We start from the raw sequence: 12,500 nt of genomic DNA, 5'->3' as shown, positions 1-12,500 counted from the left end.
CTGGCTGTAATGTAATGAAATACAGTTATTATGTGGAGATTGCTTCTTTTTTTCAACGTTTTTCATTCGAGATAAGACGAGAACAATTACACCTCGAGGAACTTTAAGATTGCTTGTTCGTTTTACGTTTGTTGTGGGTAAATTAAAGGTTTTTTTTTTTTTGTTGGTTTACGAAGCAAATGCTTGTAAACACTCGAATGAGGACAATGTTTATTGTGAAAAGATATCAAATTTTTTCCATTTTCCTTTTGTCACATTTTCATAAAATTGTGAAATATCAAATCTCATCATTTGTATCCTAATTTTGGTTATTTTAAGGATTTTATAAGATCGTGAAATATAAAATCTCATCATTTTGTATCTTAAGTTTGGTTAATTTAAGGATTTTATAAGATCGTGAAATATCAAATCTCATCATTCGTATCCTAATTTTGGTTGATTTAAGGATTTTATAAGATCGAGAAATTTCTAATCTCATAATTTGTATCCTAATTTTGGTTGCTATAATGATTTTGTTATTAAATTTATTTTGCATGCTTAATATTGACTAAAGTGCTCTTAAATGAATTTTGCAATTTTAATTTCTCTTGTAATATTAGAGACCTCTTTTTAGTAGCTGAGGTATTGAGGATACTAAATTCTGTCTAATAGCATTTTAGACAGTGAAGCATCCAATGCTAATTATTATGATTATTGTTGTTAATGTAGTTGCGGTAGCCTGTTGGAAGCGTCCCTGTCTGGCAATCTGTCAGTCGGGAGTTCAAGCTCCTCTCAAGCCCAATAGTTTCTAGTACAATCATGTGAGCTAGAGATATGTGGCTGGGGTACACATAGGTATACCTATTGCGTCCCCAACAGCCATTGTCTGTCCCTCCCTGGTCATAGCTTGGGCGGAGATGGCAGTTGTTCGTTGGTCATATGCATATACGGTCGGTCTCTTGGGCATTGTCCTGCCCCTTACCTCTGCCATTCACGAGTGACCTTTAAACTTTTGTCCTGCCCCTTACCTCTACCATTCAAGAGTGACCTTTAAACTTTTGGTCATTGTCCTGCCCCTTGCCTCTGTCATTCATGAGTGACCTTTAAATTTTTGGTCATTGTCCTGCCCCTTACCTCTGTCATTCACGAGTGACCTTTAAACTTTTGGTCATTGTCCTGCCCCTTACCTCTGTCATTCACGAGTGACCTTTAAACTTTTGGCCTCTGCCATTCACGAGTGACCTTTAAACTTTTGGTCATTGTCCTGCCCCTTACCTCTGTCATTCACGAGTGACCTTTAAACTTTTGGCCTCTGCCATTCACGAGTGACCTTTAAACTTTTGGTCATTGTCCTGCCCCTTACCTCTGTCATTCACGAGTGACCTTTAAACTTTTGGCCTCTGCCATTCACGAGTGACCTTTAAACTTTTGGTCATTGTCCTGCCCCTTACCTCTGTCATTCACGAGTGACCTTTAAACTTTTGGTCATTGTCCTGCCCCTTACCTCTGTCATTCACGAGTGACCTTTAAACTTTTGGTCATTGTCCTGCCTCTTACCTCTGTCATTCACGAGTGACCTTTAAACTTTCGGTCATTGTCCTGCCCCTTACCTCTGTCATTCACGAGTGACCTTTAAACTTTTGGTCATTGTCCTGCCCCTTACCTCTGTCATTCACGAGTGACCTTTAAACTTTTGGTCATTGTCCTGCCTCTTACCTCTGTCATTCACGAGTGACCTTTAAACTTTCGGTCATTGTCCTGCCCCTTACCTCTGTCATTCACGAGTGACCTTTAAACTTTTGGTCATTGTCCTGCCCCTTACCTCTGTCATTCACGAGTGACCTTTAAACTTTTGGCCTCTGCCATTCACGAGTGACCTTTAAACTTTTGGTCATTGTCCTGCCCCTTACCTCTGTCATTCACGAGTGACCTTTAAACTTTTGGTCATTGTCCTGCCCCTTACCTCTGTCATTCACGAGTGACCTTTAAACTTTTGGCCTCTGCCATTCACGAGTGACCTTTAAACTTTTGGTCATTGTCCTGCCCCTTACCTCTGTCATTCACGAGTGACCTTTAAACTTTTGGCCTCTGCCATTCACGAGTGACCTTTAAAACTTTTGGTCATTGTCCTGCCCCTTACCTCTGTCATTCACGAGTAACCTTTAAACTTTTGGTCATTGTCCTGCCCCTTACCTCTGCCATTCATAAGTGACCTTTAAACTTTTGGTCATTATCCTGACCCTTACCTCTGTCATTCACGAGTGACCTTTAAACTTTTGGTCATTGTCCTGCCCCTTACCTCTGCCATTCACGAGTGACCTTTAAACTTTTATCGTGTTCGCTGCCATTCTTGTTGTTGAATTATGTTGATGATAAGAATTAAGGCTCGTTAGCATTGCAGTTGAGAAACGTCATTAATGACAGTCCTGACTAGCAGATATAATTACTCTTTCTGTTATCATAGTCCGAATCATCGGTGACCCTTTTTTTTTTTTTCCTCCGTCCGATTATAGCTGCTAACTTTTATCGCTTTGCACCGGTAGCTGTCCGTAACTTGGCTGAAATTTATCATCTGGTTATCTTTGATATCTCTACGGTGCCTCTGATGTAATTACCCACATTAACGAAAAGGCAGCTAATCATATCCGTACATACGGCTGATTGTGTTTAAGATTTTTTCGCAATCAGTTGATAGCGTTTTCTAAGTACGCCGATATCTTTTCATTAATTTATTTTTGGTACCCAAATTCCTGTGCCTTTTTATTCCTATAGGGTGGAGGGGAGGGGGGTCGCATACATACATACACACACACACACACACACACACACACACACACACACACACATATATATATATATATATATATATATATATATATATATATATATATATATATATATATATATATATATATATATATATATTCTTTGTCTGCATCTTTTCCCACTTTTATGTGGGGTCGATGTTTCTGACCAGCTTTCTCCATCTACCTCTGTCCCACACTTCATCACCGGTTAATCCCTTTGATCGAAGGTCATCCTTGATACAGACCATCCACCTTCGCTTTGGCTGGGTTATATATATACATATATATATATATATATATATATATATATATATATATATATATATTTGTGTGTGCATATATATATGTATAATGTATGTATGTATATAGCATTTTAATTACTTTTTCCTTGCAAATGTCTGCAATATTGCATTGCTTTTCTAGTTTTGAAAGGCCTCAACGTTAGGTATCATATATCTTTATGTTTATCATAGTAGCATGTGTGTAATCACATATAAACAAAACAAAGTTTAAATGAAGAATTCTACTTCTTTTTCCTCTAAATCTTTTCCCACTTCTATGTGGGGTCGATGTTTCTGACCAGCTTTCTCCATCTACCTCTCTCCCACACTTCATCACCGGTTAATCCCTTTGATCGAAGGTCATCCTTGATACAGTCCATCCACCTTCGCTTTGGTCTCCCTCTCCTTCTCGTCCCCTGTACTTCCATTTCCATTACTCTCCTCCCAATAAACTGTTCATCTCTTCTCATGACTTGACCATACCACCTCAGTCTACTTTCTTGGATCTTATCTGATAGTTTTCTAACTCCTGTGGTACCCCTAATTACCTCATTCCGTATCTTATCTCTTCTTGTCACCCCATACATCCATCTCTACATTCTCATCTCTGCCACATCCATCTTCTTCTCTTCTGTCTTCTTTATTGCCCACGTCTCCGCTCCATACATCATTGCCGGTCTCACAACTGTCCTGTGTACTTTACCTTTCAACTTAACCCCTATTTTCCAGTCGCATAGTACTCCACGCACTTTTTTCCAATTCTTCCATCTTGCTTGTATTCTGTGGTTTATTTCTGCCCCCGGGTCATCATCCTCTGCAACTGTTGATCCTAAATACTTGAAATTTTCAACTCTTTTCAATCTCTCTCCTTGTAAACTAACTTCCCCATTCTCGCCATTTTTCAAACTCAAATACTCTGTCTTTTCCCTGCTGATCTTCAATCCCCTATTTTCCATTTCTCTTCTCCACTCCACCAGCTTCTCTTCTACTACCTCTCGCCTAGTGCTACACAGTGTAACATCATCAGCAAAAGGCATAAATAAAGTTTAAATGAAAACTATCTTTAAGATAATCTGGGAAATTGAGTGTGTTAGTAAAATAAAAAGTAATATTTTCCGAAATCGGTAACTTTAAGTGGGTGTGTAGACAAGCCTTACAAAATCAATAAATCGGGAAGAAACATCATATTGTTATATTAATATTTAAATCTTCTAATCTTTATTGATTGTGATAGTATTAGTATGTTTAAATGTAAAGTTTTAGGGAACTGAATACCTTCTATATTAATTTCAGTAAGAATGTAGTTGACTTTTTTTTTTTTTTTTTCAATCCCCCTCGTCCTGATTATCAGTGATCGAAAGCTAACGACGCAAAACCTTTGACCTTCATTCAAACATAATTACTAGTCCTAAGAATGTTATCGCTGTTTTTAATCGTCTGCAATGTCCTTTTATGATTTCTTCTGGATGTAATTACAGGTGTTACCTTCTTCTCGTTGCCACAGTAGCCGACCTTTGCCTTCAGTTCCATTACGATTTTTATCTCTGCTTTGTCTCCCCCTTTAATCTCTCGTTACTGATGTGACAAGTAACTTTTCACTTAATTTTTTTTTTGTCAAAATATTCCTTCAGATTGCTAAATTGTTGTCAAAATATTTTATTATTATCAGTGATACATGGATATATATACGCTATATATGTATATGATATATATATATATATATATATATATATATATATATATATATATATATATGTATATGTATATGTATATGATCATATATATTTATATTTATGTATATATATAAATGATTATATATATATATATATATATATATATATATATATATTACTATATATATATATATATATATATATTACTATATATATATATATATATATATATATATATGTATATATATATATATATATATATATGTATAGATATGTATACATTGGGAGTAGGTGGATCTTTACTTATCATAATTATTTGATTTCTAAGTAACAGATTACAAAGAGTTGTTGTTGATATGCACCATAGTGAGTATGAAAAGATTCGAAAATGAGGAAATAAGAAGAATGGCAGGTGTAGTAAAGAGCACAGAAGTGATAAGAGTGTCACGACTGAGATGGCGGGGACACGTATTGAGGATGGATGGTGGGAGAGAGTGAGGGGGGCTTGGGAGGAACCTGTTAGGGGGAGAATATCTAGCCAGAGGCAGAGAATTAGATAGCAAGATAAGGTAAAGGATGATATGGAGAGAAGAGGTATGGTGAAAGAGGGTGCCTTTAATAGAAGGCATTGCAGAGGGCGCATCAGGCAACCGACCCCTTTATATAGGGATAAGGTTAGGAAAGAAGAAAGTGAGTATAGGGATGTAATATCTGGTGTTCCTCAGGGTAGTTTTCTCGGCTCATTATTTTTCATATTATATATATACATATGATATATGGTTTGGCCTAGAAAACAGGCACATTCCATATGCAGATGATGCTACTCTCTTTGCATTAATTCCATCTCCTGAATGTAGATCTGGGGTTGTTGAATCCCTTAATAGAGATATAGCTAAAATTAGTGCAGGGTGAAAATTACATGGTATGAAGTTGAACCTTAACAAAACTCAAAGTATGATTGTATGTAGGTTGTGAACAGTAGCTCCTCAATTTCCAGATCTGTGCATGGATAGTTTCTATACGACTCTAAAATTATAGGTGTGATTCTTGACAGCAAATTCACCTATGAAAAATACAATCAGTCTTTTTCTTCTTCAGTTGTAAAAGACCTTTTAAGATTTTCGGTGATCAATCTATCCTGAAGAAATTTTTCACTTCTTTCATTTTACCATATAACTAGTATTGATCTCCTGTAAGGTCTTCAGCTGCTGACTCTCATCTTGATGTGTTAGACAAAAACTTGCAGTATGTTAAATATTCCTGGTCTTGATATTAATCTCTGGCACCGTCGTTCATTTAGTTCTTTATGCATGTTGCATAAGAATTTTCGTAATTCTGACCATCCTTTGCATTCAGATCTCAGGCAGTACCATTTTGCACGTAATAGTAGGTATGCAGATAATTCAAACAGTGTTGCCTTCCCCTTCATAAGGCTCAACACTATACAGTATTGTAGAAGTTTTATTCCAGCTGTGACCAGATTATGGAATGATCTTCTTAATTAGGTAGTTGCATTGGTGGAACTACAGAACTTCAAACTTTCAGGGAATGTTTTTATGTTGAATAGGCTGACATGATTCTCTCTTCATTGTTTATGTAAGACAGATCTATTTTAATGTTGTTACTGATCTTAAGATATTTTATGTTTTTCACCATTACTTCTCATATATAGTTTATTTATTTCCTTATGTCCTTTTCTCACTGGGATATTTTCCCTGTTGGAGCCTTTAGGCTTGTAGCATCCTGCTTTTCCTAAAAGGGTTGTAGCTTAGCTAATAATAATAATAATAATAATAATAATGATAATAATAATAATAATAATATGTATACTATATATATATATATATATATATATATATATATATATATATATATATATATATATGTATATCCCCCTTCAAAGACTGGTTTTGACCAACGGTAAAACAATGCTCACCGGAACTTTAATCCTTTTATTAACTGAATTAACGATAAATCGTTTAATTTTTCCTAAAAGTAATCCGATAGTAGCCTCTTCATATATGCATTACCGTCTAAATTCAAAATGCCTGGACTCATCATCATCAAATGGCCTCAGTTAGATTTCGCCAGTTTGTCTCTATCTTGAGCTTTTAAATCAATACTTCTCCTGTACTATATAGTCTTATTCCCCCTCTCCCTAATATTATTATTATTATTATTATTATTATTATTATTATTATTATTATTATTACTAGCCAGCTACAACCCTAGTTGGAAAAGCAAGATGCTATAAGCCTAAGGGAAAAATAGCCCAGTGAGGAAAGGAAATAAGGAAATTAATAAATTATGAGAATAAATTAACAATAAATCATTCTAAAAACAGTAACAACGTCCAAACAGATATGTCCTATATAAACTATTAACAACGTCAAAAGCAGATATGTCATATATAAAATATAAAAAGACTCAGATATGATTTATTTTTTCGCTACATTTGTTTTATATACGTATATATTTGCTAACTCTCTATACTTAACATTATTTATTATTTTTCTCTCATACTTTGAGGAAAGCCTAAATGTATATAGAGTCGCTGAATAACGTGATATATTCCTACGCTTTGTGTTATGTCCTGTACCTCATAATCAAACAATCTTAATAACTCCTCCTGTCAATGCTTCTTACTTGAGATATCCCTTATAAACACCATTATTAATTATTATCATTATTAATAATGATAATTGCCTTCGCCTGAGAAACTTTACACAAAAACTATTGTACCGATTTTGACCAAACTTCGTAGTCATGCTGGGTATGACCCAGGGATGAATCTGTAATATTTTGGATGAAGTACATCAAAGTACAAGTACGTAGCAGTACTTTGAAAATAATAGCAATGTTAAGTAAATGGCCAATGTATTGTTAGTTTACTTTTTGTTTGTGAACATTACGCAAAAACTATTGAACCAATTTCAATGAAACTTTTTGGACATTTGGGGTATGACCAAAGGACTAATCCCTAAGATTTGGAAGAAAATATATCGAAGTACAAGTACGCAGTGGAGTTAAGAGCAAGATAAAACTGCTTGGCGTGGCGAAGGCTTGTTAATACTAACTGCACCTCTAGTTTTAGACGAGATTGTCCCGTTACATTATAAGACGTTGGTGATGATACGCAGAAAAGATATCGTAGAAATGTTCTCAAACGTTCAAAGATGAATCATAGCGTTTTGAGGTTTAGAGAATGAACTGCTTAGGCAAAGTGAGGAAAGTTTTGGAGGGAAGGAAGAAGAGAAAGTCAGTCGAAAGTGTTACAGAACATTGACTGTCAGGAAATGTTGAATTACTGGTAATCCTCATGTGTGTGTATATATATATATATATATATATATATATATATATATATATATATATATATATATATATATATATATATATATATATATGATTTATTGTTAATTTATTATCATAATTTATTTATTTCCTTATTTCCTTTCCTCACTAGTCTATTTTTCCCTATTGGAGCCCTTGAGCTTATAGCATCTTGCTTTTCCAATTAGGGTTGTAGCTTGGCTAGTAATAATAATAATAATAATAATAATAATAATAATAATAATAATTATAATATAGGTATTTAAAGTGAATGATGATGTAAGAGTTTTACATTTATTCAGTCATTTAAAGATTAAGATGGCTGTTGTGATCGTTTTATCTTTCTTCGTTGAAGTCACCCTCATCGGAGGAAATGACTTGGTGGAAGAAATGGTAAGGTTACATCAAATACAATATACGTTATATAGCGTTCCATGTTGTTAATGGGATCATTACTTGAAGTCTTTACTATTATAGCTTCCAATACTACTTTTTCATTTGCACTGTTCATATCGATTGTGTGTATATATATATATATATATATATATATATATATATATATATATGTATGTATATGTATATATATGTGTATATATATATATATATATATATATATATATATATATAAATATATATATATATATATATATATATATATATATATATATATATATATATATATATATATAATAATAAGGATGAAAAAGCTTTTTTAACAGCCTTAAACACTCTGGTACCATCTATTGAGTTTTCATTGGAGATAGAATCCGATAACAAGCTTCCCTTTTTAGATGTTCTAGTATTTAGACAAGAAAGGTCTTTTAAATTTACTGTATATAGAAAACTTACGAATGTTAATTCGTATATAAATTTTTATTCTAATCATCACCCATCAACCAAAATGATGGTTTTTTCATCCATGTTTTTACGGGCACTGCGGGTAAGTTGCCCTGATCTCCTTGAAGCTGAGCTTGGGAAAATTCATGAAATAGCATCTATTTTAAAGTACCCATCACATTTCATAAACAAAACCTGTCAAAAGGCAAAGAAAACTTTCTATGGCTTTGTTAACAACGATGATTTTAATGTGAATAACCTCCTTGTTTTACCTTTTTTCAAACAGTTTGTACCTCTACCTGGAATTTTAAAACCTTTTGGAATTAATGTAATTTTTAGAAACAACACACTCAAGAATATATTGATAAAAAATTCCCCAAAACAGATTAACGGATGTATATACGAAATTCCATGCAATCAATGTAATAAACGATATATTGGTCAAAGTGGCAAAGCACTAGAAACTCGATTAAAACAGCATAAATATAATGTAAGAACGGGAAACATTGCCAGCAGTCTTTTTGAGCATATGAATGATTGCAACCACGCTATTAATTGGAAAGCTGCTAAAGAACTTATATTTTGCAAAGATTTTGTTAAAAGAAATATCATTGAAACTGTTTTAATTAAGAAAAATTTCGAAGATTTACTTAACACCAGTTCTGGTATGTACAAACTGGATGAATTTCTTGTAAACAATATTTTTAAACAACTAACTTTTAAGTGATTTGTAATTTGCTCATTTTTTCTGTTTTACGTCATCACAGAGGTTTCTTTGTATTCTAATTGTATTTTTAAACCATAAGACCGTGAAGAGGTGTAATAATAACACGAAAGCGCTTGTCCAATCTTCGTTTCCTTTTTCCTCCCGGCCTGCTGTCATCCTAAGACATCGCACGTTCCAGCGATTTGTCATTAATATATATATATATATTTTTTTTTCTTTATCTACTGTATATATGTTTGTGTGTGTGCGTGTATACTGGTATATATATATATATATATATATATATATATATATATATATATGTGTGTGTGTGTGTGTGTGTGTGTATGTGTGTGTATACATATATATATGTGTATATATATACATATACAGTATATATATATATATATATATATGCATACGTACATAAATATATAAATATGACTATGTTGAATTCACGTCGGTATCTCTAGGTTATCTATAGGTTTATTTAATCGGTTTATTTTATTTTAAGAATATTCTTTTTCATATTGGTTATTCATTTATCGGAAATAATTATGAACAAAAATACATTTTGACCCTTTCTAATTTGGCAGTTACATTGAGAACTAATTTTTCACAATGTGCCCAGAGATTCTGTTCTGTCAGTCATAGTATACTTTTTTTTTGTTTTTATTATTGCGTTTGTTTATATTTCATCTGTTTATTTGATGTCTATTGTATTCAAGTACCATCTATGAATCAAGGTGATGCACCTCTCCTCTACAAACGATAGATATCTTTGGATCGAACCTTCAAAATATGTCAATCTTGATCCTGAGTGTTCATGCAATATCACAGATATTGACGCTGCAGTGTTTATGTTTGATCTATTATATTATCATAGAAGGTTCTTTTCCCCTTACCTCTTCGTCTCTCCTCTGCTTACAATATACTGTTTCATGGGCGCCTTTTATTTTTACCTTTTGTGTACGATTCTTTCTCTCCGATACGTAGCTGAGCAAATACGCCTGTCACCTTGGATGCACAATCATTGTGCATCTGTACACAGAACCGTGGCATCGACCAATATAACCTCTTCCACTTTTAGTAACCCGTGAGCCCTCAAAACCAGGGTTGCCATTTCTGATTTTGAAAACGCGCTACAGGAGGTTCCAGTACGCGTCGGAAACGCGGTAAATCCTTTCTTAGAAGCGCTACATAGGATTAGTAACCTCGTTAACAGAATCAATCTTTTGATTTTGCGGTAGGACTCTACAATATAGTTTATGAACAGAGAGAGAGAGAGAGAGAGAGAGAGAGAGAGAGAGAGAGAGAGAGAGAGAGAGAGAGAGAGCAGTCTCCTATGGTATAACTGAAGCGGAAATTGATACAATACACTGTGTCTAAAGCTAGAGAAATGCAGTCAGTTTATCATATACTTTATCAGATGGAAAAGCGCTATGTTTTGCGCTAGATTTGTCTAAAAAGCGTCAAATAGCGCGGCCGCGCTAACTAAGAAAAAAAAACGCGCTAGACTTACGAGAAACACACCAGATCTAGGGCGAAAAGCGCAAAAATGGCAACTATGCTCGAAACACCGGGAGTGATGATGGCCACAATAAGCGTGACGCTTCCAATATCGAGTGTTCTCGAGTTGAAGCCTGCGTGCCCTCGTACCCATCACGGGAGAATTGTTGTACTTGTCTTAAATGTCGGTTTACGAGGAGCAAAAGGGGATCAGATAGGAGAGATGAGGCTGAGAGGCAGAGAAAAACTCGACTTCATTGACGAGATAATCAACGCTATTTGATGGACAACGACCTCATTGATATCAAGTTCGCTTCTTTTCTCGCTAGAGCGAAGGAGGCTCTGGAGGAGGAACACCGAAGGATGAAAGGACTCTTCTGTGGACTTATCTCGGGTGTATTGTTAGAGTCTGATTTCCGTTTTGGACGGTCGCTGTGTTGGTGGTGGTGGGTTTTCCAAAGGCTGTTTTTTTTTTTTTTTTTTTTTTTTTTTTCTTTTTTTGAGCGGTTATTTGTCCGACAACCTCTCCTCAGTTTGTCCCTTTTCAAGAGCGTGTTGTGAAAAGGACAAAAAGATAGATGTTTGGACAACACCAGTGCATGATTATGCAAGTTGATGCTCTTGTCCTTTCTCGAGGGAAACTCTGTGAGATCTGTCATAATTGCTCTCATGTAAAAAGGGGGATTTTGATAAGAAAGAAAAAAAATATATCAATGGCATAATGATAATGAAAACAGTTTATATCTTGGAACTCATATGATGTCATGACATGCTTCAATAGACTCGTTAGTGTAGTGGATAGTAAAAACATTTTTCATTCTTTGCATCCTTTGCAGATGTTTACTGAAAACATTACCAAGACTTATCAGCAATTAATGTATTAAAAGCTATTCTCAACAAGAATAGTCAAAATACCAAATATATCAAACTGATTTTTTATAGCCTACTTTATAGTTCATATATGAATGATTTATTTTAATGTTGTTATTGTTCTTAAACTTCTCTTGTAGTTTTTCCTTATTTCCTTTCCTCACTGGGCTATTTTCCCTGTTGGAGCCCTTGGGCTTATAGCACTCTGCTTTTCCAACTAGGGTTGTAGCTTAGCAATTAATAATAATAATAATAATAATAATAATAATAATAATAATAATAATTCTTTCCTAGATGCTCACATGCGTATGAACACACGATATTTCATTGACCCATAAAGATAATGTTTTGATTGAGTTGATTTTCCAAAGCAATTGAATCTGCGTTTAAGGGATCATGGCGATAAGAATGTTAAAGGCAGGGAGGTGTGTGCAACAGTCTCCCTTTTTATGCCAAAAATTCCCAAGTCATTTCCTGGGTATTATTGTTAAGTCAACAGTGCAGC

Source organism: Palaemon carinicauda, chromosome 33, assembly GCF_036898095.1.
Source record: "Palaemon carinicauda isolate YSFRI2023 chromosome 33, ASM3689809v2, whole genome shotgun sequence".
NCBI classification, from domain to species: Eukaryota; Metazoa; Arthropoda; class Malacostraca; order Decapoda; family Palaemonidae; genus Palaemon; species Palaemon carinicauda.
Note: the sequence above shows the minus strand (reverse complement) of the source record.